General features: G+C 43.2%; 1 protein-coding gene and 1 pseudogene across 3 annotated transcripts in view; both read left to right on the forward strand.

The window, feature by feature from the left end:
- Positions 1-11,612, forward strand: part of LOC133752706 (protein lin-28 homolog A-like) — a 35,052-nt pseudogene extending 23,440 nt beyond the window's left edge.
- Positions 11,500-25,430, forward strand: part of RLIM (ring finger protein, LIM domain interacting) — a 30,917-nt gene continuing 16,986 nt past the window's right edge. Inside the window, exons 1-3 of one of the 3 annotated variants that reach the window (XM_062182929.1) lie at positions 11,500-11,732; positions 13,583-13,646; positions 13,727-13,819. The gene's annotated coding sequence lies outside the window, so the exon portion shown is untranslated. The remainder of the gene's footprint in view (positions 11,733-13,582; positions 13,647-13,726; positions 13,820-25,430) is intronic. The other 2 variants (XM_062182927.1, XM_062182928.1) reach the window with 2 other exon arrangements.

Below are 25,430 nucleotides of genomic sequence, written 5' to 3' on the forward strand. Positions count from 1 at the left end.
TTCCAGAAAAAGTAACCTGAAGTAATCTGATGTTAACCAATCAGTTAGTTTTCCATTGTTCTGTTTCCCTGCCCCCATCTTACAAGCAAAGTGGCTTTGAAATGACCAATCTGTTCTTTGTTCTTTGTTTCTGCTTCCTTCAACCCTTCTCTGTCTAGAAAACCAACCTCTTTTGTTTAGTAGTAGTATATTTTATTAAATGCAAATAAAGTCAGGTAAGATCTTTAAACTAAATATGTTATACTTTAGTCTCTTGATGACTAATGGAAAATGACCAGTTCATCTATCCTGCTGCCTGAGTCTGATGTTCTGTTTATGATTATAGGTCTCTTGCTGAAACAAGTTCTAAATCAAAGAAGATGGTAGGAAATCTGGTTATATTTCTTTGAGGATATTTGGATTACTGTCTATCTTTTTATAGGTTTTCTTCAAAATAGTTATCTAAGACCCTGGCATCCAGAATCAGAGAAACCTTACTCTTCACTCTTCAGGAAAAAGGCTCACTTCTATTAATGAGGGCTTGTAGGTGTTCAAAATGAGCCAGATTCAAGAAGTAATCCTTTCTTATAAAGTAGAAGAGCATCTTCCAGTATAGCAGTAACTAAGAGACTATGATGGAGAAGATAGTATACTAGTTGAAAAGTAGCACACACTTCCTTTTCTTTGCCCACTGTTCAAACTAGTGCAGATCAGCCTCCATTCAACATGAGAGAGCTGTAAGACAGGGTGGGCAGTTAACAGTTCAAAAATGTTTGTGTCTGTTGGCCCAGTTGCTCCATGGAGAAAACAAAAGCATCCCAAATGAAAATATTCTTTTTTTTTTTTTGACAGGCACTGCTAGAGAGAGAGAGAGAGAGAGAGAGAGAGAGAGAAAGGTCTTCCTTTTGCCGTTGGTTCACCCTCCAATGGCTGCTGCGGCCGGCGCACCGTGCTGATCCGATGGCAGGAGCCATGTGCTTATCCTGGTCTCCCATAGGGTGCAGGGCCCAAGGACTTGGGCCATCCTCCACTGCACTCCCTGGCCACAGCAGAGAGCTGGACTGGAAGAGGGGCAACCGGGACAGAATCTGGCGCCCCAACCGGGACTAGAACCCGGTGTGCCGGCGCCAAAAGGCGGAGGATTAGCCTAGTGAGCTGCAGCGCCGGCCCAAAAAAAAAAATTTAAAAAAACATTGGCTTGTGGATTCTATCTAGGGATTTCTTTAAAAAAAAAGAAAGAAAGAAAGAAAGAAAGAAAGAAAGAAAGAAAGAAAGAAAGAAAGAAAGAAAAAACTATGCTACAGGTTCATTGTGAGCCTTAACTAGGATACTTAGTAAAGAGCCTGACACATTTTAAATGGACGATAAATATTTACTTTTGTTAACTATCTATGTATGTAGGCCGTGAGGCGTATTTTTAAATAGCTTTACATTTTCTCCTTGAACTATTTGTTATGGAAGATTGATAGCCATTTTCTCACAGCTGGATTATCTTGAGTGCTTGGAAGTAGTTGAGCCCTGCCTGTGCTTTGCTCAGATCAAAAGGCTACATGCTCTTTCTAGGTGTTTCCATGTACTTTAGTTTTGCCAAAAAGAAGCAAGTAGTAAACCTAGCCAAATAAATATATGACTTGCTAATTTCTGCATAAAAAGAGAGGAAGAGGTGGTAGGGGACAGAGTGGAAAGGGAGAGAAAGAATATTTGAAAAGACTATCTACATCCAAGATCTTTAGTATTATAAGATATATAGAACTTCTGAGGACTGAAATTTCCAGAAGAGCCAAGATTTCCATCTTCTAAATTGTCTTTAAGGAACTATTTTGGGATTGGCATTGTGGTGCAGTGGGTCGAGTCACCACGTGGGATGCCAGCATCCCATGTCGGAGTTGAGTCCCTGCTACTTTACATCTGATACAGCTTCCTGGTAATGTGCACTCTGGGAGGGAGCAGAAGAGGCTCAAGTGCTTTGGTTGCTGCCACCCATGCGGGAGACCTGGATAAAGCTCCTGACCCCTGGCTTTGGCCTGGTCCAGCCCTTGCTGTTGCAGGCATTGAAGTAAGCCAGCAGATGAAATATTCTCTTCCCCCTTGCTTCATTTTCTCTCTCTCTCTCTCTTCGTTGCTGTGCCTTTCAAGTAGATGAAACAAATAAACATTTAAAAAAGAAAATATTTTTATTTATTTATTTTTAAGCAACTGTTGCTTCCTCGTGGGTATTTTTAAGTGTGTTCATTTGAAAGGCAAAATTACACAAAGAGAGGAAGAAAGAGAAAGAGACAGAGAGAGAGAGAGATCTTCCATCTGCTGGTTCACTCTGCAAATGGCCACAATGGCTAGTGCTGGACCAGGCAGAAGCCAGGAGCCTGGAACTTCATCTGGGTCTCCCACATAGGTGGCAGGGGCCCAAGCACTTGGGCTATCTTCTGCTGCTTTCCCAGGTGCATTAGCAGGGAGCTGAAACAGAAGTGGAGCAACTGGAACTTGAACTGCTGCTCTGATATGGGATGCTGTTGTCAGAGGTGTAGGCTTAACCCACTGTGCCACAATGCCAGCACCAAGAAATATTTTTTGAATGCATGCTTCACTTGAGACCTAGTTTAAGTAGCTAGGAGGTTTAGGTTGTTAGAAGAACCAACGGCAAAAGGAAGACCTTTCTCTCTGTCTCTCTCTCTCTCACTGTCCACTCTGCCTGTCAAAAAAAAAAATTAAAAAAAAAAAAGAAGTAGCATTCAAATACTATCTGTTACTTTTTTAAAAAAAGACTTATTTATTGGGGCTGCTGTTGTGGCATAGAAGGTTAAGCTGCGGCCTGCAGTGCTGGCATCCCATATGGGAGCTAGTTTGAGTCCTGGCTGCTCCACTTCCAATCCATCTCTCTGCTATGGCCTGGGAAAGCAGTAGAAGATGGCCCAAGTCCTTGGGGCCCTGCATCTGCATGGGAGGCCTGGAAGAAGCTCCTGGCTCCTGGCTTCGGATAGGCCCAGCTCTAGCTGCAGCCATCTGAGGAGTGAACCAGTAAATGGAAGATTTCTCTTTCTCTCTTTGCCTCTGCCTCTGTAACTCTGCCAGAGCTAGAGAGAGAGAGATCTTCTATCCACTGGTTCACTCCCCAAATGGCTGCAACAGCTGGGGCTGGGCCAGGCCGAAGCCAGAAGCCAGGAGCTTCTTCTGTGTCTCCAGTGTGCATGCAAGGGCACAAGAACTTGGGCCATCTTCTGCTGCCTTCCCAGGCTCATTAGCTGGGAGTTGGATTGGAAGTGGAGCAGCCAGGACTCAATCCAGCTTCCATATGGGTTGGTTATTTACCAGTAATGTAATATTGGGCAAATTTTGTTAGTTTCTTTGTGCTTTGGGCTTCATTTCCTCATCTGTAGAACACTCATAATGTCTTTGAAGGTGTTTTGGTGCCAGTTGAATGAGATAGCAAACTATTACGATTTTAACTAAAATTCATTTTTCAAACACTACCCAGCAGATAACCTGTATCTGAATCTTCTATCAAGTTTATTCAAACTTAAAGTTTCTGAGTTCCCCCGTAAAACTCTGATTGGAATCCTAGAGGAGTGCCTAGAATCTGTATTTTAATGACGGGCCTCTCCCATCTCTCCTGGATTTCAGAAAGGAAGGATGTCTGCACTTGGGATTTTTTTTTCCTCAGTGAATCCTTGGGGGAACGGAGGTTTTTTTTGGAAGCTGGAGCTTTACAAACTACTGCAGAGGAGAGGGGAGTTTATTAGTGGGTCCCAGAGGGGGCTCAATGGAGATTGTTGGCAGGCTGGAAAACCTTACAGGTAGATAGAGAGTGTATTAAATAGTTGGTCTCTATGAAAATGAGAGTTGAGGTGGATGCGAGAGCACAAGAGCTTGAGATAAGCAGGATCAAAAAGAAAAAAAAGCAGCTCCGCCCCCATCCAAAGAAGAAAGAACCCAGTCATTTTTTTTTTAAGATTTATTTATTTATTTGAAAGAGTTACACAGAGAGAAGGAGAGGCAGAGAAAGAAAAAAGAGAGAGGTCTTCCATCGCTGGTCTACTCCCCACCTGGCCAAAACGGTCGGAGCTGCGCTGATCTGAAGCCGGGAGCCAGAGGCCTCCTCTAGGTCTCCCACGTGGGCGCAGGAGCCCAAGGACTTGAGTCATCTTCCACTGCTTTCCCAGGCCATAGCAGAGAACTGGATCAGAAAAGGAGCAGCCAAGATCTGAATCAGCACCCATATGGGATGCTGGCACTGCAGGCGGCAGCTTCACCTGCTATGCCACAGCGCCAGCCCCAAACCCAGTCATTTTGTCTCCGAAGAGAAAGTTAGTGTGAACTTGTTTGATGTCACAGGTGTGTCATCAACCTAGTCTACGTTAAACATTTTATTCTTCACAGTTTAAATAACTAAATGCAAAATCCCTATTCATTTCAATCGCTTACTAATTAAAGATAAGATGAGTATATCTTTTCCAAATCTAAGCCTCTTGTCTTCTTCCTGTTAGGCTGCTCTTAATTTGCTTTCACAAGATTACTTTCCAGTTGCTTTGAGTTGGAAAACTGCCCTCTGCTCTCTACAGCACAGCATCTGAAACCTTTGTGTGTGAATGTGTAAGGTACTTGCTTTGCTTCACTAGGCAAATTATTTTTTATATTTCCAGAAAACATATTGGAAAGAGAGGACTTCCTCTGCTGCTATAGCTGGGAAGAAAAGGCATGACAGCAAATCTGCTGAGTTCCCTAATAATAATTTAATTAACTGGGTATAAGTGCATTTTTTTTCACTATGTGTGAATGTTTGCAATAGCATTTCTTTTTTTTTTTTTTTTAATAAAGTAAGTTTATTTATTTCAAAGGCAGAATGATAGAGAGGCAGAGAGAGATCTTCCATCCATTGGTTCCCTGCCCAAATGGCTGCAACAGCTAGTGCTGGGGAAGGTCAAAGCCAGGAGCTTTATTCTGGTCTCCCACAGGGTTTGCAGGGGCCCAAAGTACCTGGGCCATCTTCTGATGCCTTCTCAGGTTCATTTGCAATAACATTCCTATTTCTAAAGCATGTTTTACTGGTTCGCAGGGAGGGCCTCCGCAGATAACAACTCCATTTAGAAAGTCACCCAAGCAATAAAATATCTTTTTCAAAAAGAGAAACAGAGTTCTAGAGCAGCTAGTAGGTTTTCAATAACAATGTCAGTATAAATGGCGCATTGTGCTGTTTGGAAGGAAAGCAATTGTCATTCTTTCACTAGCCTAAGGCAAATATACGGGATATTGTTCTTAAGACTTTTAGGTTAAAAATATGCCTTCTGTGTATAAAGTTAATTGAAAATGGATCTTAGTGAAGAATGAGACTGGGAATGGGAGAGGGAGTAGGAGGAGGGGTGGTAGTGTGAGTGGGAGGGCAGGTGTGGTGGGAGGAATCAATATATTCCTAAAGTTGTACTTGTGAAATGCATGAAGTTTGTATTCCTTAAATAAAAGGTTTCTCTGGGGGGAAAATTTTTCTAAAAAAATACGTTCTAAAATGGCTTAGCTCTTACGCTTTGTGTGTTTCACTCCAGAATCTTTCATTTACTTTAAGACTTCTGATGTTCTACAAATACAAACTTATGAGCGACTTCCTGACCTGGATCTCTGCAATGGAAGCATGACATCAGCTTCAGCTTCCACACATCTCATACAAAATGCTAACAGATCGGGGCTGGCACTGTGGCATGGTGGGTAAAGCAACACCGGCATCCCACACAGGCCTGGTTCTAAACCGGCTGCTCTGCTTCAGATCCAGCTGCTAATACTCCTGGGAAAGCAGCAGGAGATGGCCCAAGTCCTTGGGCCTGTGCACCCATGTGGGAGACGTGGAGGAAGCTCCGGTCTCCTGGCTTCGGCCTAGCCCAGCAACAGCCATTGCGGCCATTTGGGGAGTGAACCAGTGAAGATCTGTCTCTCTGTGGCTCTACCTTTCAAATAAATAACTAAATCTTTTATAAATAAATAAAACCACAGATGACATGTGTCTTCCCAGAATGTCTCTCTTCTCCTGGTTTGTGAACATGCTCAGGATAAAGGCTATTTTTTTTTTTTTAAGATTTATTTATTCGAAAGGTAGAGTTGCAGAGAGAGAAAGGGAAAGGTGCCTATTTGGTATTTTAGGTTCTGAAAATAAGTAGAGAAGGTGGGTGGGGCAAGGCCTCAGTTCCCACAGAGCTTATGCTTCAAGGGGTGGGGCAGGCCAGCAGGAAGAGGATCAGACTAAAAGCATATAAATAAAATCGGTAAACAAAATAGACAAGATAAATTGCCCCGTGGTGAGTGCTATGAAGAAAATAAGACATCAGCTAGAGAAAAGAAGCTGTTCTTGCTGTTCCCCAGGCTCCACTGAAAATTCCCATGGAATTTATATAGGCTGTTCTCTGTCCCAGGGTTTCTTCCATACTTTACTCCCTTCCTGAACCATCATTTTTCCTTCAGTTCTTAGCCAAAAATGGTAGCTTCCCTTGGTTAAAAGTTTCCTTATAACATACTCAGCATTGTACCCACATGTCTCCTTTAATGTTCATTACTTCTATACATTTTTGTTCATTATCTGTCTTGCCCCAGGAGAAGGACTTCTTGTGTTTGATTACTGATAGAGCTACTGATATATCCCTGGTCAGTACATTTTGTTGAAATGAACAGAAGGGACACTGGGAAATTCTTTGATTTTTTTTTCCTGTTAAAGGTTCCTTGATCAAAAAAAGATAAGAATTATTTGATAGTTGCACATAAGTTAAAAGTACATGGGATGAAAATGCAATTAGGCTGAAAGGAAACTGAATAAGTATTTAGTGTGGATTCTGAAGTGGCACTGAATGCCATCAAAAGATAAATTGTTCTGAGAAATAAGTCGTTTCCTAGATACTGGAAGTAAGTAACTCCATGCTTATAAAAGAGCATGAAAGAATATGTACAAGAGAAAAATAGGGGGGTTTGTGCTGTGGCAGTAGGTTAATCCTTGGCCTGTGGTGTCAGCATCCCATATGGGCGCTGGTTCGAATCCCGGCTGCTCCTCTTCTGATCCAGGTCTCTGCTATGGCCTGGGAAAGCAGTAGAAGATGGCCCAAGCGCGTGGGCCCCTACACCCACGTGGGAGCCCAGAAGAAGCTCCTGGCTCCTGGCTTTGGATCGGCTCAGCCCTGGCCACTGCAGCCATTTGGAGAGTGAATCAGTGGATGGAAGACCTTTGTCTTTGTCTCTCCCTCTCACTGTCTGCAAATCTACCCCTCAATTAAATAAGTAAAAAAAAAAAGAGAGAGAGAAAAAAAAACATGGGACAAATAAGCAGGTAGAAGAAATGTTCTTTTTCTTTTTTTCAAATTCACACAGATTTTTTTCTTTCAAAATGAAAATGATTGTCCCTCATCCAATACCAAGTAATATATGCACATTTAAAAATATTCAGGACAGGGTCCGGCGCTGTGGCATAGTGGGTAAAGCCGCCGCCTGCGGTGCCAGCATCACATGTGGGCCCTGGTTCAAGTCCTGGCTGCTCCACTTCCAATCCAGCTCTCTGCTATGGCCTGGGAAAGCAGTAAAAGATGGCCCAAGTCATTGGGCCCCAGCACCCACGTGGGAGACCCGGAAGAAGCTCCTGGCTCCTGACTTGGGATCGGCGCTGCTCCAGGCATTGTGGCTATCTGGGGAGTGAACCAGCAGATGAAAGACTCTCTCTCTCTCTCTCTCTCTCTCTCTCTCTCTCTCTCTCTCCCTCTCTCTCTGCCTCTCCTTCTCTCTGTGTAACTGACTTTCAAATAAATAAATCTTAAAAGAAATCACACAGGCCGGCGCCGCGGCTCACTAGGCTAATCCTCCGCCTTTTGGCGCCGGCACACCGGGTTCTAGTCCCGGTCGGGGCACCGGTCCTGTCCCGGATGCCTCTCTTCCAGGCCAGCTCTCTGCTGTGGCCAGGGAGTGCAGTGGAGGATGGCCCAAGTATTTGGGCCCTGCACCCCATGGGAGACCAGGAGAAGCACCTGGCTCCTGCCATCGGATCAGCGCGGTGCGCCGGCCGCAGCGCGCCAACCGCGGCGGCCATTGGAGGGTGAACCAACGGCAAAGGAAGACCTTTCTCTCTGTCTCTCTCTCACTGTCCACTCTGCCTGTCAAAAAATTAAAAAAAAAAAAAGAAATCACACGCTAAAAAAATATTCAGGACAGTACAGAAAGGGGTAAAGAAGAAAGTTAAAATGTTTAATAATCCTGTAACATTTTATTTGCTTGTATTGACATCTAGGCATATATATATATATATACACATATCTTTTAATATAAAAATGGAGTAATACATATGCTTTTATAACTTACTTTTTAAAAGATTTATTTCTTAAAGATTTATTTGAAAAGCAGAATGATACATAGAGGAAGAGACAGAGAGACAAAGAGAGACAGAGGGAGAGAGAGAGATCTGTCTTCCGAAACCTGCTGCTTCACTCCCCAAATGGCCAAAACAACCAGGGCTGGGCCAGGCCAAAGCCAGGAGCCTGGAACTCCATCTGGGTCTCCCTTGTGGGTGAAGGGGCCCAAGTACTTGGGCCATCTTCCACTGCTTTCCCAAGTGCATTAGTAGGGAGCTGGATTGGAAGTGGAGCAGCCAGGACTAGATCTGGTGCTACTATGAGCTGCTGGTGTCCCAGGCAGTGGCTTAACCCGCTGCAACACAAAACCGGTCCTTAACTTGCTTTTTTTAAAAAAAAATTTTATATTTATCTGAGGCAGAGAGACAGAAAGAGTTCCCATCTGCTGGTTCACTCCCAATGGCCAGGGCTTGGCTAAAGCCAAAGCTGGGAACCAGGAACTCAGTCTAAGTCTCCTGTGTGGGTTGCAGGAACCCAAGTACTTAAGCTATCACTGCTGCCTCCCAGGGTCTGCATTAATAGGAAGTTGGAGTCAAGAATACTATCTGGGAATCAAACCTGGATATTCTGATGTGGAGTGCGGAATTCTTAACCACTAGACTCAATTAACTCCTGCTTTTTCATTAAAAATGTAAACTTGGGTCAGTGTACAACACAGTGATTAAGCCTCCCCCTGGGATGCCCATATCGCAAATCAGAGAGCCCAGGTTCAAGTCAGGCTCTGCTTCTGCTTCCAATTCCACTTTCTTGCTAATGCACACCTTGGAAGGCAGCAGGTGATGGCTGAAGTAGGTGGCTCCCTGCCATCCAACTGGGAGACCCAGATTAAGTTTCTGGCTTCTGGCTTTGTTTTGGCCCAGCCCTGCCTGTAGTGGGGTTTTAGGGATGAATTAATGGAAGGAAGCTCTCTCTTTTCAAATAAAAAAGTAACCCAAATATATTTACAGATCTAGTTACTCATTTTTAATGTCTATGTTGCAGTTCATTATGTAGATGTACTAAATCTAATTATTATTAAAGTTATTTTTCTGATTTTTCAACATTTCAATATTATAGACCAAAATGATTACACATTTTTGTACATTCATTACACACATCTTTGCAAACCTGTCCATTTCTTTTTTTAAACTGATTTCTTTTTTTTTAAAGATTTATTTATTTATTTAAAAGGCAGATTAAGAGAGAGAGAGAGAGAGATCTTCCATCAGCTGGTTCACTACCCAAATGGTCACAACATCCAGGTCTGGACCAGGCCAAAGCCAGGAGCCTGGAACTCTATCTGGGTCTCCCACCTGGGTGGCAGAGGCCCAGGTACCTGGGCCATCTTCTGCTGCTTTCTGAGGTGCATTAGCAGGGATCTGTATTGGAAGCACAGCAGCCCAGAAAGGAACTGGGGTTCATACGGGATGCTGTTATCTCAGGTGGTAAGCTTAACCTGCTCACCCCTAAAATAAATTTTTTATGTGGATTTGTTAGTCAAACAATAGGGATTCACATTACCAAATTGCTTAACAAAGGTTATATCAAATTATAGCAATAATGTACAAATATGTCCATTTAATAGGATCTTTGATTTTTAAGCCATTGACATTCTGATAGGCAAACAAGAGAAATAACTTTTTTCATTTTTGATTGACTTTCATTTTGATTTTCATATGCTTATCACCTAAGTATTTTTTCCTATTTTGAAATGCCCATTTATGCCTTTTGCACATTTTAAAATTGGAATATTTATCTTTTTAAAAATTAGTTTATGGGGCTGGCATTGTGGTACAGCAGGTTAAGCTGCCACCTGCAATACTGGCATCCCATATGAGTGCCCATTTGAGTCCTGGCTGCTTCACTTCCAATTCAGCTCCATGCTAATGTGCCTGGGAAGGCAATGGAAGATGGACCAAGTACTTGGGCCCCTGCTGCCCACATCACAGCCATTTGGGGAGTGAATCAGTAGATGAAAGATCTGTCTCTCCCTCTCTCTCTGTCGCTCTGCCTTTCAAATAAATAAAATAAGCCTTTTAAAAAAAAATAAGAGGGCTGACATAGCTTGCTTATAACAAGAAAAGAGAAAAATAGGAAAAGGAACACCCTAAAAACTTGGATAAGGTTATTTTCCTTTCACTGTGAAGTATGCCATTTTCTCTCTATTCCTCCAGGCATTATCACCTAAAACAGGCCCATCTTAACTTTCTCCAGATTCCAATGTTATCAGATTTCCCTACCCTTTTACAATCACTGTTCCTTTGTAAGAATTTCAGAGTTAGGACCTCAAAGAGACCACTATCTTTTAAACACTGCAATTGCCCTTTGCGCCCACAGGCCACTTTCCCATCCTTCTTAACCCAATATTCCTCCCTAGCATTTATATCTTCGCTTTTTTTAAAAAAAAAAATTATTTATTTGGAGAACAGAGTTACAGGGGCTGGGCCACATGGAAGGCAGGAACCAAAAACTCCGTCTGGGTCTCCCACGTGGGTGGCAGGGGCCCCAGTCGTTGGGTCTTCTGCTGCTTTTTCAGGTGGTTTAGCAGGGAGCTGGCTAGGAAGCCGAGCAGCGGGCATTTGAAAACCGCGCTTATATTGGATGCTTGCGCGGGCAGTGGCTATACCCGCCGCGCCACAACTCAGGCCGCTGCTTTGGGTTTTTCTAAAACAACATTGCCCCTCCGCCCCCCCCCCCACCCCGGTAGATTGCAGAATCATGGGAACTGGGATTTGGGGACTGTTTTTATTTTTTATTTCATTTCTTATTTTTTCACTTTGCTTTCAATTTCCCATGATGTAGAACTGTGCCTGACCTGCACTTGGCTCTCAAAAACCGTAAGCTGACTAAAACGCAGAATGGTGCATTAACTGGTCAGACTCCTATCACTTTCCCCGCTCTCCGAAAAAGGCTTCTCGCACTCAGGCGGTGACGTCCTTCAGTTCTCAAAATGGGAAAGCGCAAGTTCCCACAATCCTCGGAACGCAAATTTCTCGCCACAGTTCAAAATGGCGGAGGAGGGTGGGGCCTGTCACATGGTGGGCGTCACAGCAGCGTTCCTTTTCCAAAGCTCGGCCCGCCTTGCCGCGTCGCCGGCCGTCCCCCTCCTCCTCCCGCCGAGCTTTTTCGAGGAATCGCCCGGGATTGGCTCACAGGCTGGGAGTGGGGCTGCGGAGCCGAGAGGCGGCATCATCACTTCCTGTTGTGGGCAGTCGTTTCCTGTCGCTGCTTGGTAACAATGGGGAAGATAATGGCTGCCTGAGCAACGTCTCGGAGCAGGCGCTGGGTTAGAGGCGGGTCTCCACCAGAGACTCATCGGAGGCGGGCTTGCCAGAGGCTGCAGGGGCGGCGCGGAGGAGCCTCGGCTGCGGCAGCCGAACGGACCGAGTCGGAACGTGACCCCCAAACCAAGTAAGTGCAGACATGCGGCTCCTCCGATAAATGGATGGAGAGCGAGGGGAAGACAGGAGCTGTGGCTGCCGCGTTCACCCAAAATGGCCTGAGTGACGCGTCGCGGCGAAGGCTCAGCGCCGCCTCCGGACCCTGGGCCCGCTGCTGCGGGGGGCTCCGTGGGGTAGTCGCCGCTGCCATTTTAGCAGGGTGGTATAGTCGACAGGCGCTTTGAAGAAGGGGAAGGAGGTGGGGAGTGTACTTCCTCTCTCCGTGGCCGCGCGAGCCGCAGCCCGGGCCCTTCAGAGCCTTAAGAATTCGGGGCAGGCGGTTTTCGAGTTTTGGCCCCGGCATGAGAATCTTAGAGCGTCTCGGGTTCTCTCTACCGTGTTCTCGGAAGGCTTCTCGTGCCGGCCCGCGTGTTACGGGGTGGGTTTGGGTTTGGGAAGAGAGGGGGGGAGGGTGCGCAGAGCAGGCTGCTCTAAGTCAGGTATGCTGTGAACTCTTGGGCCTGTAGATCTCCCACGATTTATTTGCAAAAGCCCATTTTGGAGTCCTTCTGCAGGGCATTGCCAGTTAGGCGCTCCGTGGGGCCGCGATGACATCTTCCCTGAGGTTCGAAGCAAATGTGGTTTACTCCTTTGCTCCTATAACCCTGGCATAGCCTTTGCCAGATACCACTGTAAGGATTCCCCCCTCGGCACACACATACACACATACTCTCTCTCAAAAAGGGAGGGAAAAGCCGTTGCGTGTATGTTGTTTTTCCCTGGGTAAGAGCGGGAACTGGGCCAAATTATTTTCAAGTTAATTTCCATTCAATTTGCCAACAACCCAACCCCTCCCCCCCCCTAGTAAAAAAAAAAAAGCCTAAGGGTCCCGGCTTCTGCGGGCGGTACCTGCCACGTACGCCATAGCTTAGTAACTAGTATTAACCGGTTGGGCTTCTGCTTCCTGAACACTCAGTCCCTTTTTCTCTTCTGCTGATTAATTTCAAGATGGAGGAGACAGCCACGTTCCTTCCCTAGACAGTTTCACCATACTTATTCCACAGGTTAGTCCGGGAATCTGAGGCCTAGTAGACTTGTTATTTAGGTCATTTTTTCGTTTGGGGGCAAGAGGAGGCATTTCTATGACATTGCCATCCACCATTTGCAAGGCCTCCCAGTAATTTTTTGCTACAAATAAGGAGCCTGCATTTTAATCTGAATCCCAACTGCAGTGCATTTGGCTGGTTGGACAGAAGGAGAAATCATAAAGGTACTGCTTGTTCTCGTTTCTTGGAGTCTCCTTGACTACAGACGAAAACTACTCATATTACGCCCATCAGATACATTGTCCTGGAGGGAGAACTTTGAGAACAGGCAGGCAAGATTATAGCTGCCCCACCCCCACCCCGTCCCCCATCAGTTTTCTAAACTGTGGCAATAGAGGTTAAGAAGGTAGAAAGACCAAGCCAAGTGTGATTTTAGAGCACTGTCCTCTTACGGAAACATGTTAGCATTCTTTAGCTCAAGATGTCCTGGTGCTTTTTAATACTTTCATTTCCTGCCTTAGGTTAGTGTAATGTGCCAGAGAAGTCCTCGAAAGTGATTATAAGAATCTGAAAGTAATTACTGGTCTGATAAGGGAAGGCCTGTTTTAAGTAAGTTTATATTAAAAGATAGAATGACTTTCAGCCTTTAAAGGAAATGTTATATCTAACTTCTTTGGTTGCCCCAAATATCCCTAATAGTAATAATGAATTAGGTTGGGTTATGGTATGTGTAACTGACATACATAGGATGTGTATTTTTTAAAGGATGTGTCTATTTCAAAGAAAATGTATATCTTATAAAAGAGGAAGAATAATGAATTCTTTTTTTTTCTAGAGCAGAGTGTGAAGAAAACTAAAATCCAGTTTATTGTATTTCAATACTATGTCATAACAGTCAGGTAATTTATTTTTTGTTGCGTCTCCTGATAATTTATATGTAGAATGCATGTTTACAAATATTTATTGTTCTGTTTTCCAGGCCTTGTGGTTGGATGGGCTCTTTGATAGATGTTAATTGGTCTTGGGCATTCTTCATGATGAGAATGGGTACTTCTCACTGGGAATTCAAAGGGTAATGTTTCTGAGTACCTGGAACTCAATCAGTGCTTTACCTGTGAATTTTTAAAATAATGTCTGAAGTTTACCAAAACCTATCTAGAACAGAAAGCACAAAAAAAAAATTATGGCCATAAATCATTGTTGGAATGACATGAGTGTAAATAAAATAGTATTTAAATGCTTATTGAGTAACTAAGTGAAATGTCAGCAGAATATCTTACAGGAATATATTCTTAAATTATTTTGTGAGGTGTTTGATTATTTTTTTACTTCAAGATTTAAAAAGTAATAATTGATATATAATAGTCTAATTAGCATTAACTTTTCATTATCATCATTGTTAAAGTAACTACATAATTTGCTACCCAAAACACTTCTTAAGAGCAAAAGGGGCCGGCGCTGTGGCTCACTAGGCTAATCCTCCACCTGTGGCGCCGGCACACCGGGTTCTAGTCCTGGTCGGGGCGCCGGATTCTGTCCCGGTTGCCCCTCTTCCAGTCCAGCTCTCTGCTGTGCCTGGGAGTGTATAGGAGGATGGCCCAAGTCCTTGGGCCCTGCACCTGCTTGGGAAATCAGGAGAAGCACCCGGCTCCTGGATTTGGATAAGCACAGTGCGCTGGCCACAGTGTGCCGGCTGCAGCAGCCATTGGAGGGTGAACCAATGGAAAAGGAAGACCTTTCTCTCTCTCTCTCACTGTCCACTCTGCCTGTTAAAAAAAAAAGAGCAAGGGACATTGATAATTATTCCTGGACAGTAGGTACAAATATGGACTGTGCCAGGCAAGCTGGGGTGGATTATTAGCCTAAACTCATGCTAACTTCTGAAGGCCTATGTGATAGGCCCTGTGCTCTAAATGCATTATTTCATAATGCTCAAAGTATAGCCTTATGAGGATTTAAGTGTTTTACAGAGGAAAATGAGACTCAGTGAAGAGGTTAAGTAATTTGTCCTCAGGTAAACAGTAGATGGTAGAACCCTCATTTTATCCCAAGTTGTCTGACACTGAAATTACTAAACTGTAGTGCCTTTAGGCTTCTGTCAAACCCATGCCAATGAATTGGTTCTAGAATTTTGGGCCACTGTCTAGATGGGGGCAAACTTTTTTTTATAAGTCCATTTCTTTAACATTTTTTATATAACACAAATTTCCAATACCTTACTGTACACTGATTTTATAAAAAGTATCCAGTTAAATAATATTTTGGAGTTTTCATTAGCAGTGTAAGAAAGCAGTAGTACTTCTATGTTCATTTATTTCCTTCATTTTTAAGAAATATTTATTTATTTATTCAAGAGTCAGAGTTAGATTTCTCATCTGCTGGCTCAGTCTCTAGATGGCCACAATGGCCAGGACTGGGGCAGGCTGAAGCCAGGACCCAAGAGCTTTTGGGTCTCCCATGTGGGTGGCAGGGGCTCAAGCACTTTAGCAGGGAGCTGGAACAGAAGTGAAGCAGCCCCGGGGATCAGAACAGGCACCCATACTGGTGTTCCAGGTGGCAGCTTAACCTGCCATGCCATAACGCCAGCTCCACCTTCATTATTTTTTTTCTCAACCTTGAATCTAGAAGTTTCCCACACAGTCAAGAGTTCAGTTTTCCTTTTGTCAGTACCTCGATTTTAGGAATATATTTGTGAATTTGTGTCTTTCCTCCTAAAATATATAGTAGATACTTTTGCTCTAGATGTGCCCCAACCCAAGCTTTAAATTTCCCTAATCATAATAGCAACTATAGCTTTTCAATTTCTCTAATCATAATAGCACCTATATGTATGTGAGACAAGTATCTGTGGAGAGTGCCTGGTTTATGAGTATAGATTAATGCATCTCTCTCTTTTAAAAAAATTATTTATTTATTTGAAAGAGTTACACAGAGAGAGAGAGGTCCTCCATCTTATGGTTCACTCCACAATTGGCCGCAACGGTTGGAACTGTGCCGATCTGAAGCCAGGAGCCAGGAAATTCTTCCGGGTCTCCCATATGGGTGCAGGGGCCCAAGGACTTGGGCCATCTTCTGCTTTCCCAGGCCAAAGCAGAGAGCTGGATGGGAATTGGAGCAGCCGGGTCTCGAACTGGCGCCCATATGGGATGCTGGCGCTTCAGGCCAGGGCGTTAACCACTGCACCACAGCGCCGACCCAGATTCTTTTATCTCTTGCAGTAATTTCCACAACTACAAGTTGGGCTGCTGTTAACAATATTTGACAGTCTGGTGGTGAACATGATACTTCCTGGAGGGAAGGAGATATTAATGTTTAATATCTTAAATCTTGTCTGGAATGAAGGAGTCCCATTCCTTCTGATCTCCCCTTGACTGTAGGAAGAAAGTAGTTAACTATAGTTTCCATCTTTTGTAAGAAGATTGATTTATTTGAAAGGCAGAATTAGAGGGAGAGACAGAGGTCTCCTGCTTGGGTGGCATGGGCTCAAGGACTTGGGCCATCCTCTGTTTCCTTTCCAGGAAAGGGAGGTCCAGGGAGCTGGACCCAAACCAGCACCCATATGGGATGCCAGGCGGTGGCTTACCCACCCGCTGCACCACAGTGTCAACCCCCCAATTTCCATCTTGCCTTGACCAAATTCCATTTAGTGTCAGCTATAATTCACATGACTGTATAAGTTACCCAAAGTAGGATACTTTGGCGGGGGGGGGGGGTGTCTTAATGACTACTGTAACAAAACTTAAGTATAAACCAGTACTCTTTTGGAAAAACCAGGGATATGCAATCTCCCTTCTTGTATCATTTCTGTGTAGGAGCACTGCTTTGGCAAAGACAGTTGTCAGTATGTTTGTTCTTAAATACAAAGTTAATTGTCCTCAAATATAACAGTGATTGGTGTACATAATCTTTTCTTGTCAAGTGATTTTAATTCTTGAAATTGGTTTCACTCTTTTTAAAAAGTTGATTTTTTTTTTGTAAGAAACCTAGGGGGTTTTTTATTTGAAAGGCAGAGTGACACAGAGAAAGGGAGAGACAGAGATCTTCATTCTCTGAGTCACTCACCTAATGGCCACAATAGCTAAGGCTGGATCAGGGTCAGTCCAGGAGCCTGGAGCTTCATCTAGGTCTCTCATGTGAGTGGCAGGGGTCCAAGGACTTGGGCCATCTTGTCTACTTTTCCAGGCATGTTAGCAGGGTGCTGGATAGAAATTGGAACAGCCAGGACTCAAACCAGCACTCATATGAGATGCCAGTGTCACAGACAGCAGCTTAACCCACTGTTCTACAACGCCTGCTCCAGAAACTCAGATTCTTAAAATAGTACTTCTGTTACTTGTGAACACCAACACTGCTAGTAACCAGTGATTTTGCAGTGAGAATTTTTAAATTAAAAAACTGTGTTTTTTGAGGCTATTTTACTTCTTGGAAATAAAGAAGCAAGTCAAAATTGAGTTTATGGATGAGACCAGATTATACTTTAGTGACACAGCTCAGTAATAAAAGAACAAGAAATAGATAATTGAAGATTGAATTCACTATCTAAATTAAAATACTTCAAGTGAGATGAAATGTCATAATAGCTTCCTGTTTTAACTATCATGATCCTATCAATTGACAACATTTGGCATGGTCTTAGGTTAGGTCTACCATTCAGATAATATTTTATAATCTCACTGCTATAGTATCTGCAGTATTGGATACCTATGGTAGTATCCTTTGATGGGTTGCTAAGGGGTGTCTTTTGGTGAGTAAAGGCAATGAAACATCAAATCAGCTCTACCCTGCTTGCTTTTTTTTAAGATTTATTTAAAAGGCAGAGTAACAGAGCTCGATCTTCTATCTGCTGGTCCACTCCTCAAATGTCTGCAACAGCCAGTGCTGGGCCAAGGTGAAGCCAGGAGCTCCATCTGGGTCTCCCACATGAGTGGCAGGAACCCAAGTACAAGAGTCACCATAAACTGCCTCCTAGGTGCGTTAGCAGGAAGCTGAACTGAAGCACGAATGAGCCAGAATTCGAACTGGGCATTCCAGTATGGGATGCAGCCATCCCAAGCGGTGGCTTAACCCACTGTGCCACAATACCAGCACCTTTCCTTAGTTTCAAAACGGTAACATAGTCACTTAAGGGAAAGTAGAAGTGCATAATGAACACAGTGGCCATGAGACAAATACAGCTTCTGAGCTTCTGTGCTAGTTATTAATGTTAATTACTTAAGCTTTACTTTTCTGAATTCAGCAATGTGACCTAGATTATGTCTGATTCACAATCATAGGTTCTTTGAACTGGAAGGCATCTTGTAGGTGGTTTCAACAAGCACTCTAATATTGATGGATCCAGGTCTGAGGCTCAAGAGGTTAAATGAATTGACCAAATTCACGAAGCCAAGTTATAGTCAATGCTAGAGCGCAGTATCTTTTTTGTCTATTCACAGAACTGAATTCCACCTTGCCATCCATGTGTGAAATAAAACTGGTCGTTAACAGCATGTATTTGTCAGTTACACATGCCATGAAACTTTAAACAATCTATTTGAAGCATTCCTAACACTCTTGATGTGTATATGTATGATAGTACTTCATATCCTGACCTCAAATTTAGCATTTCTTTTTTTTTTTTAAGATTGATTTATTTGAAAGAGTTGCAGAAAGACAGAGTTACCGAAAAGCAGAGACAGAGAGAGATCCTCCATCTGCTGGTTCACTCCCCAGATGTCCACAGTGGCTGGAGCTGCGCCAATCTGAAGCCAGGAGCTTCTTCCAGGTCTCCCATGCAGGTGCAGAGGCCCAAGGAGATCGGCCATCTTCCACCACTTTCCCAGGCCATAACAGAGAGCTGGATCAGAAGTGGAGCAGCCAGAACTTGAATTGGCACCCATATGGGATGCTGGCAACTAGCATTTCTTTGTGATTTAACTCTTAACAGCTGAATACAGGATTTTTAAAATTCTCGTAATGGTATTTTTTAAAGATTTATTTATTTTATTTGAAAGGCAGAGTTACTGAAAAAGGGAGAGACAGAGAGAGATCGTCCATTCACTAGTTCACTACCCAAATGGCTTCAACAGCCAGAGCTGCACCAATCTGAAGCCAGGAGCTTCTTCTGGGTTTTCAATGTGGGTGCAGAGGCCCAAATACTTGGGGCATCTTCTGCTGCTTTCCCTGGTCATTAGCAGGGAGCTGGATGGGAAGTGGAGCAGCCAGGACTTGAACCAGTGCTCATATGGGATGCTGGTGCTACAGGCAGCCTCACCTGCTATGCCATAGCACTGGCCCCTGTAATTGTATTTTTTTTTTAAGATTTATTTTATTTATTTGAAAGACAGAGTTACAGAGACAGAGAGAGAGAGGTCTTCCATCTGCTGGTTCACTCCCCAGATGGTTGCAACGGCTGGAGCTGTGCCGATCTGGAGCCAGGAGCTTCTTCCGGGTTTCCCACATGGGTGCAGGGGCCCAAGGACTTGGGTCATCCTCTACTGCTATCCCAGGCCATAGCAGAGAGATGGATTGGAAGAGGAGCAGCCAGGAATAGAACATATGGGATGCCGGGGCTTTAACCTGCTGTGCCACAGCACCGGCCCCTGTAATGGTATTATTAAGCTAACATTTTCTTTGATTTAATGAAAAGGATCACATCATTAATTTTATCTCCTTTATGGGATTCTTAAGGCAGCTCTATTGGGAAAAAAATAGTACTTGCCCTTCTCTTTTAAGAGTGTACTTTTTTTTTTTTTTTGACAGGCAGAGTGGATAGTGAGAGAGACAGAGAAAGGTCTTCCTTTGCCGTTGGTTCACCCTCCAATGGCCGCCACGGCCGGCGCATTGTGCTGATCCGAAGGCAGGAGCCAGGTGCTTCTCCTGGTCTCCCATGCGGGTGCAGGGCCCAAGCACTTGGGCCATCCTCCACTGCCTTCCCGGGCCATAGCAGAGAGCTGGCCTGGAAGAGGGGCAACTGGGATAGAATCCGGCGCCCCAACCGGGACTAGAACCCGGTGTGCCGGCGCTGCAAGGCAGAGGATTAGCCTGTTAAGCCACGGTGCCGGCCTGTACTTTCTCTTTTTAAGATTTGTTTATTTGAAAAGCAGAGTGACAGAGACAGAGATCTGCCCATCTGCTGATTTACTCCCCAAATGGCCTCAACAGCCAGGGCTGGGCCACGCTGAAACTAGGAGCCTGGGACTCCAGATGTTAGGTTACCTTACCTCTCTGTCATTCATTACTCTTTGGCTTTAAAAAGAAGTCACTTCTTCTGTACTTTACAGATACTGACTATTTTTTTTATTGGTACTTAGCATGCATTTCACTTAACGGTTCAGAGTTTAGTTTTCAAAAGTCTGTTAACAGTAATTTTTGATGCCTTATGTCTTCTCAATTGAGTTCTATTATGTAGTATGTCTTTCGAAAATAGTATGTGTGTGTGCTTAATATTTAGCACCAGGCCTCCCGTTAGTACTGGACAATGATTTTAGTGACTTTTGGCCCTAATGTCATAACAGCATTACATTTTCGAAGGTTTTGTGCTTGGAGCAAGAGAATTAAATGATACTTTTCAGCAGTAGTCAGAAACATGATTTGCATAGTTTACATTAACACATGATGAAGACTAGGAGAAATTGAGATTGTTGACTGCTTTAAAATTCTCATGGTAAAAATGAGGAGACTTCAAATAGCTCATGGAAATGTATATTATGAAAATATATATAGATTTCCAAAAAACTTTTGCACCAAGATTAATTTACACTTTATTTTTTTCATGATGTTTTTGAAGTGCCTTCATAAAATATGCTTGAAATTACCTAATTACTGAATAAATCTTAGGGTTGGTTTTCTTGCTGATTTTTCTTCATCCAAATTAAATTTATCATTGATCAAATAAGTAGTTTTTTGAGAAGACTGGGCTAAATTTCTAATTTGACTGATTGTTTTCAGGAAGGGATTTGGATGTATTGTCACATAGTACTCTGAAAAAAAAGATGGTTAATGAAATGTGGTCTTTAGGGGGAAACTATATTTAATACAAACATACAAAAAGTTGACTGGATTCATGCTGCTTATAAAAGGTGTTGGGTCATTTTTGAAGTTTGCATGCAAGGAATGACCATGGTATGAGCTTGGTATAAAAAGCTCATAGTGAGATTAAATAAGTATATAATCATGACAATGCATGTTGTCATTTAGTGAGAAGATGACTGGATTCAGAATGTGGAGACCTGGGTTAATCACTGCCTTTCCCACTTAATAGCCTCCTGGTCTTTGCTAAATTGCTTCCTCTCCTGCTTCTGTTTGTTACCTATAAAGTGGAGGTGATTTCTACTTCATGGGATTGTTTTGCGGGTTAAATGAAGTATAGGTGAAAGGGCTGTATAAATATACCATGGGTATTGCTTCTAAACACGGAGACAATGAAGTGATTTTTTTCAGATTTTTTTAAAGGCAGAGAGAGAACTTCCATCTGCTGCTTCATTTTCCAAATGGCCACAATGGCCAGGGTGAAGCAGGGTGGAAGCCAGGAGCCAGAAACTCCATTTGCATCTCCCGTATGGGTGGCAGGGTTCCAAAGCACTTCAGGTGTCTTCTGCTCCTTCCCAAATACATTAGCAGGGAGCTAGATTGGAAGCAGAGCAGCCAGGACTCAAACCCAGCCTCTGACATGGTATGCTGGCATCACAGGCAGTGGCTTAACCCATTATGACATCACCCTGCCTCCCTTTTTTTCCTGAGTGACTTAACATTTATTTTTTCACTCTTTTTATTTTATTGGTAATCTTTTCATTGAAATATCTAAAAATGGCTGATGTAGGTGCTGGTGTTGTGTAGCAGGTTAAGCTGCCGACTGCAGTGCCAGCGTCTCATAGGCACTGGTTCGAGTCCTGGCTGCTCCACCTCTGATCCAGCTCCCTTCTAATGCTACTGGGAAAGCAGTGGAAGATGACTCAAGTTCTTGGGCCTCTGCACCCATGTGGGAGACCAGATGGAATTCCTGGCTCCTGGCTTTGGCCTGGCTCAGCCCTGACCATTACAGCCATTTGGGGAGTGAATCAGTGGATGGAAGATAATCAGTCTCTCTCTCTTTCTTCCACCCCCCCCGCCCCTTCTCTAACTCTGCCTTTCAAATAAATAAATAAATAAATAAATCTTTTTAGAATGTCTGATGCTAATCATATGTCAAGCCAAAGTTGTTTCATGAAGATTTATCTATTTGAAAGGCAGAGAGACCAAGAGGGAGGTGGAGACGAATAGAGATCTTTAGTCTGCAAGCGTCTGCAGCAGTCAGGGCTGGGCCAGGCTGAAGCCAGCAGCCAGGCTCATTGGGTGTTAGTTCTCCCACATGGGTGTCAGGAACCTAAGCAGTTGGGCCACCTTCCGCTGCCTTCCCAGGTGCATTAGCAAGGAGCTAAATTGGAAGTAGAGCAGCCAGGACTTGAACCCACACTCTGATCATAGCAGCTTAACCCACTACTACAGCAGCCCCAAGCCAAAATTTCTGAATTATGCACATGAGTAATATAACTTGAGGTAACTAAATACATTGATTTATGATGATGTTGATGGAACCCAGGAGTGTGTAAGGATTGCTCAGTGTTTTTTTTTTATCATAAAGTAGAATCTGGAGGCCCATTTTAAAGTAATTCTTCACTAATATTTTCATATCAAAATGCAGAAGAATCTGTATTTGACCATTTGAACTAAGCTTCCCTATTATCTTTGGCTTTAATTTTATTATATTTTTCATTTAGCAAGTAATAGTGGCATATCATCTGTGAGGCAGAACTTGTGGTTTAGATTTATTTTATTTCTTCATTTTATGCCAGTTAGTGAAGGACTGTTTAAATGAGACCAGGCTCATTTAAGGTTTACAGGACCTTTGAGAATATAGTTTACATTCAGGATTTCCTTTTTTTTATTTTTCAAGATTGATTTATTTATTTGAAATGGGGGGGGGGATGAATCTTCCATCTACCGGTTCGCTCCCCAAATGGCCGCATGGCCTGGGCTGGTCAGGCCAAAGCCAGGAGCATCATTTGGGTCTCCCAGATGGGTGGCAGGGGCCCAAACACTTGGGCCATCTTCTGCTGCTTTCCCCCTGCAATTAGCGGGGAGCTGGATTGGAAGTGCAGCAGCTGAGACTCAACCAGACCTGGTGCTCTGTAGGTGGCAGCTTTACCTGCTAAGCCACAATGCAGACCCAAGGATTTCCTTTTCTTATAAAATGTTATTTGCCTCTAGGCCAGGGGACCTCTGCAGGTGTTGGCAGCCGTAACTCACCCTTTAAATGTCAGGTTAGGGTAGAGATGCCTTGCCAGTGATGAAATCTCTTGACTCTCATTCCCAGTCCTGGGGAACTGCAGAATCAAAGCATAAAGGATTCAGGCTTTGGGAAAGTAGAGAAGCGAATCAGTTTTTCTCTCCAATTCCCTTAAGCAACTACAAGGAATAAACTGCTGCTTTGATGGAAACGTGCACCTTAGGGAAAACACAGCATTCTGTTTAATGAAGACTTGCTAGTTGGGTTACAATTTTGAGATCACAAGTAAGTGTGTTGCAAGAATAGAATTCCTTTCGTTTTTCTCTGTCATTTACCAAGGTACTTCAGAAAGTTTGTAGGAAATGGAATTAAAAGATAAATTTATTCGGGTGCAGAAAATTGTGAAATCCGTGCATACATGTGGTCTTCAAAAAAAATCACGGAAAGGCAGGTGTTGTGACACAGTGGGTTGAGTTGATGCATGGGATGCCCACATCTAATTATGAGAGTGTCAGTTTGAGTCATGGCAGCTCTGTTTTCAAGCCAGCTCCCTGCTAATGTGCATGGGAAACAGCAGGTGACAGATATCTCAAGTACTTGGGTTACTGCCAGCCACATAGGAGACCCTGAAGGAGTTCCCACTCCTTATTGTCCTAGCTCAGCCTAGCTGTTATGGGGCCATTTAGGGAGTGAACTGGTGGATGGAAGATCTCTGTCATTGTACCTTTCAATTAAATAAATCTTTAAAAAGTCACAGAAAAAGGTATTATGAAATAATTCAATAGATTTCAAAAAGGTTTTGCACCAAAATAAATGTACCAGGGCCAACGCTGTGGTGTAGCAGGTAAAGCCGCTGCCTGCAGTGCTAGCGTTCCGTATGGGCTTCGGTTCAAGTCCCGGCTGCTCCACTTCTGATCCAGCTTCTACTGTGGCCTGGGAAAGCAGTAGAAGTTGGCCAAAGTCCTTGGGCCACTGCAACCATGTGGGAGACCTGGAAGAAGCTCCTGGCTCCTGGCTTTGGATCAGCACAGCTCCTGCCTTTGCAGCTATCTGGAAAGTGAACCAGCGGATGGAAGACTTTCTCACTCTGCCTCTGCCTCTCTGTAACTCTGATTTTCAAGTAAAACATATAAAATCTTTTAAAAAACAAATGTATCATTTAATTCTATTCTTCCATGAACATTTTGCAGTACCCTCCTAGGTGCAAAGGAGAGCAGCATGTTACTCCTGTTACAGAAGGAACAGGGATTTAGATTTGTTCACAGGTTGCTTTGTGAGTCCCATTGTTAAAATTTTTAATTAGGAAGTTAAACAAAAGAAAAATCTCTTGAGTGGAATAGAATCCAAGAAAATCACAGTATCGGGAGTTTTGAATAGAGATATGGGGGGAGTGGGCTTTGAAAATTCATGAAAATACTGGAGTGAAAAGCTGTGAATTTAAAGTGAACTTTTTGTAGCTCCCTCATAATGTTTTGTTTCTAGTTTCCATGTGGGAAATTGTAGAAATTCTAAAAGGTCAAGAGTGAGTTCTTGAATATTGGTGAACATAGGCAAGAATTACCCCATGCATGTCTGTGAAGTATTCAACATTTTTATTTTTGAAAAGCAGAAGGGATGTATAAATAGTGGGTTTGCTATGAACAGTATATTGGGAGCATTTAAAATTATGTGTGGGATTTCTCTACATTATAAAGAAATGCTTCAAAGCTGTGCTGTCTGGTAGTCACAAACTACATGTGGCTCTTAGATACTTGAAATGCGGCTTAGTGTAACTGGAACTGAGTTTTGTTTTTCTTCCACTTTAAGTTTAAAAACTGAAATGATAGCATAAACCTTTTTTTCCACTAAACACAACTATATGGTTTTGGTTGGACTATGTTCCACTTTAATGGTTGAAAATTTAGCATCCAATTTTAGATGTGCTGTAAGTGTAAAATACACATCATTTTTTGAAGACTTAGTATTGTAAAAAAAGTATGTAAAAACACCTTATTGATTTTGTATTGATAAAATGTTGAAATAATGGTATTTGCTGTGTTGGATAAATAAGATACTAAAGTAAATTTCACCTTTTTTTACTGTAATGTAGCTCTTTAGAATTTTTAAATTACATATTGTGGTTTGCATTGTTTCTTGTGGACATTGCTATTTCAGTTTTTTCCTTGAAATTTTTCCTTAATGGATTTTCCTAGTCTTTTTTTTTTTTAAGATTTGTTTGAAAGGCAGAGTTGGAGTGAGAGAGAAAGAGGTCTTTCCTCCACTGGTTTACCCTCCTAATGGCCATAACAGCCAGGGTTGGGCCATGCTGAAACCAGGAGCCAGGAACTTCATCCGGATCTCCCATGTGGGTGGCAAGGGCCCAGGCACTTGGGCCATCTTCTGCTGCTTCTTAGGTGCATTAGCAGGGATCTTGAGTGGAAATGGAGCAGCTGAGACTTGA

Source organism: Lepus europaeus, chromosome X (assembly GCF_033115175.1).
Source record: "Lepus europaeus isolate LE1 chromosome X, mLepTim1.pri, whole genome shotgun sequence".
Taxonomy (NCBI): Eukaryota; Metazoa; Chordata; class Mammalia; order Lagomorpha; family Leporidae; genus Lepus; species Lepus europaeus.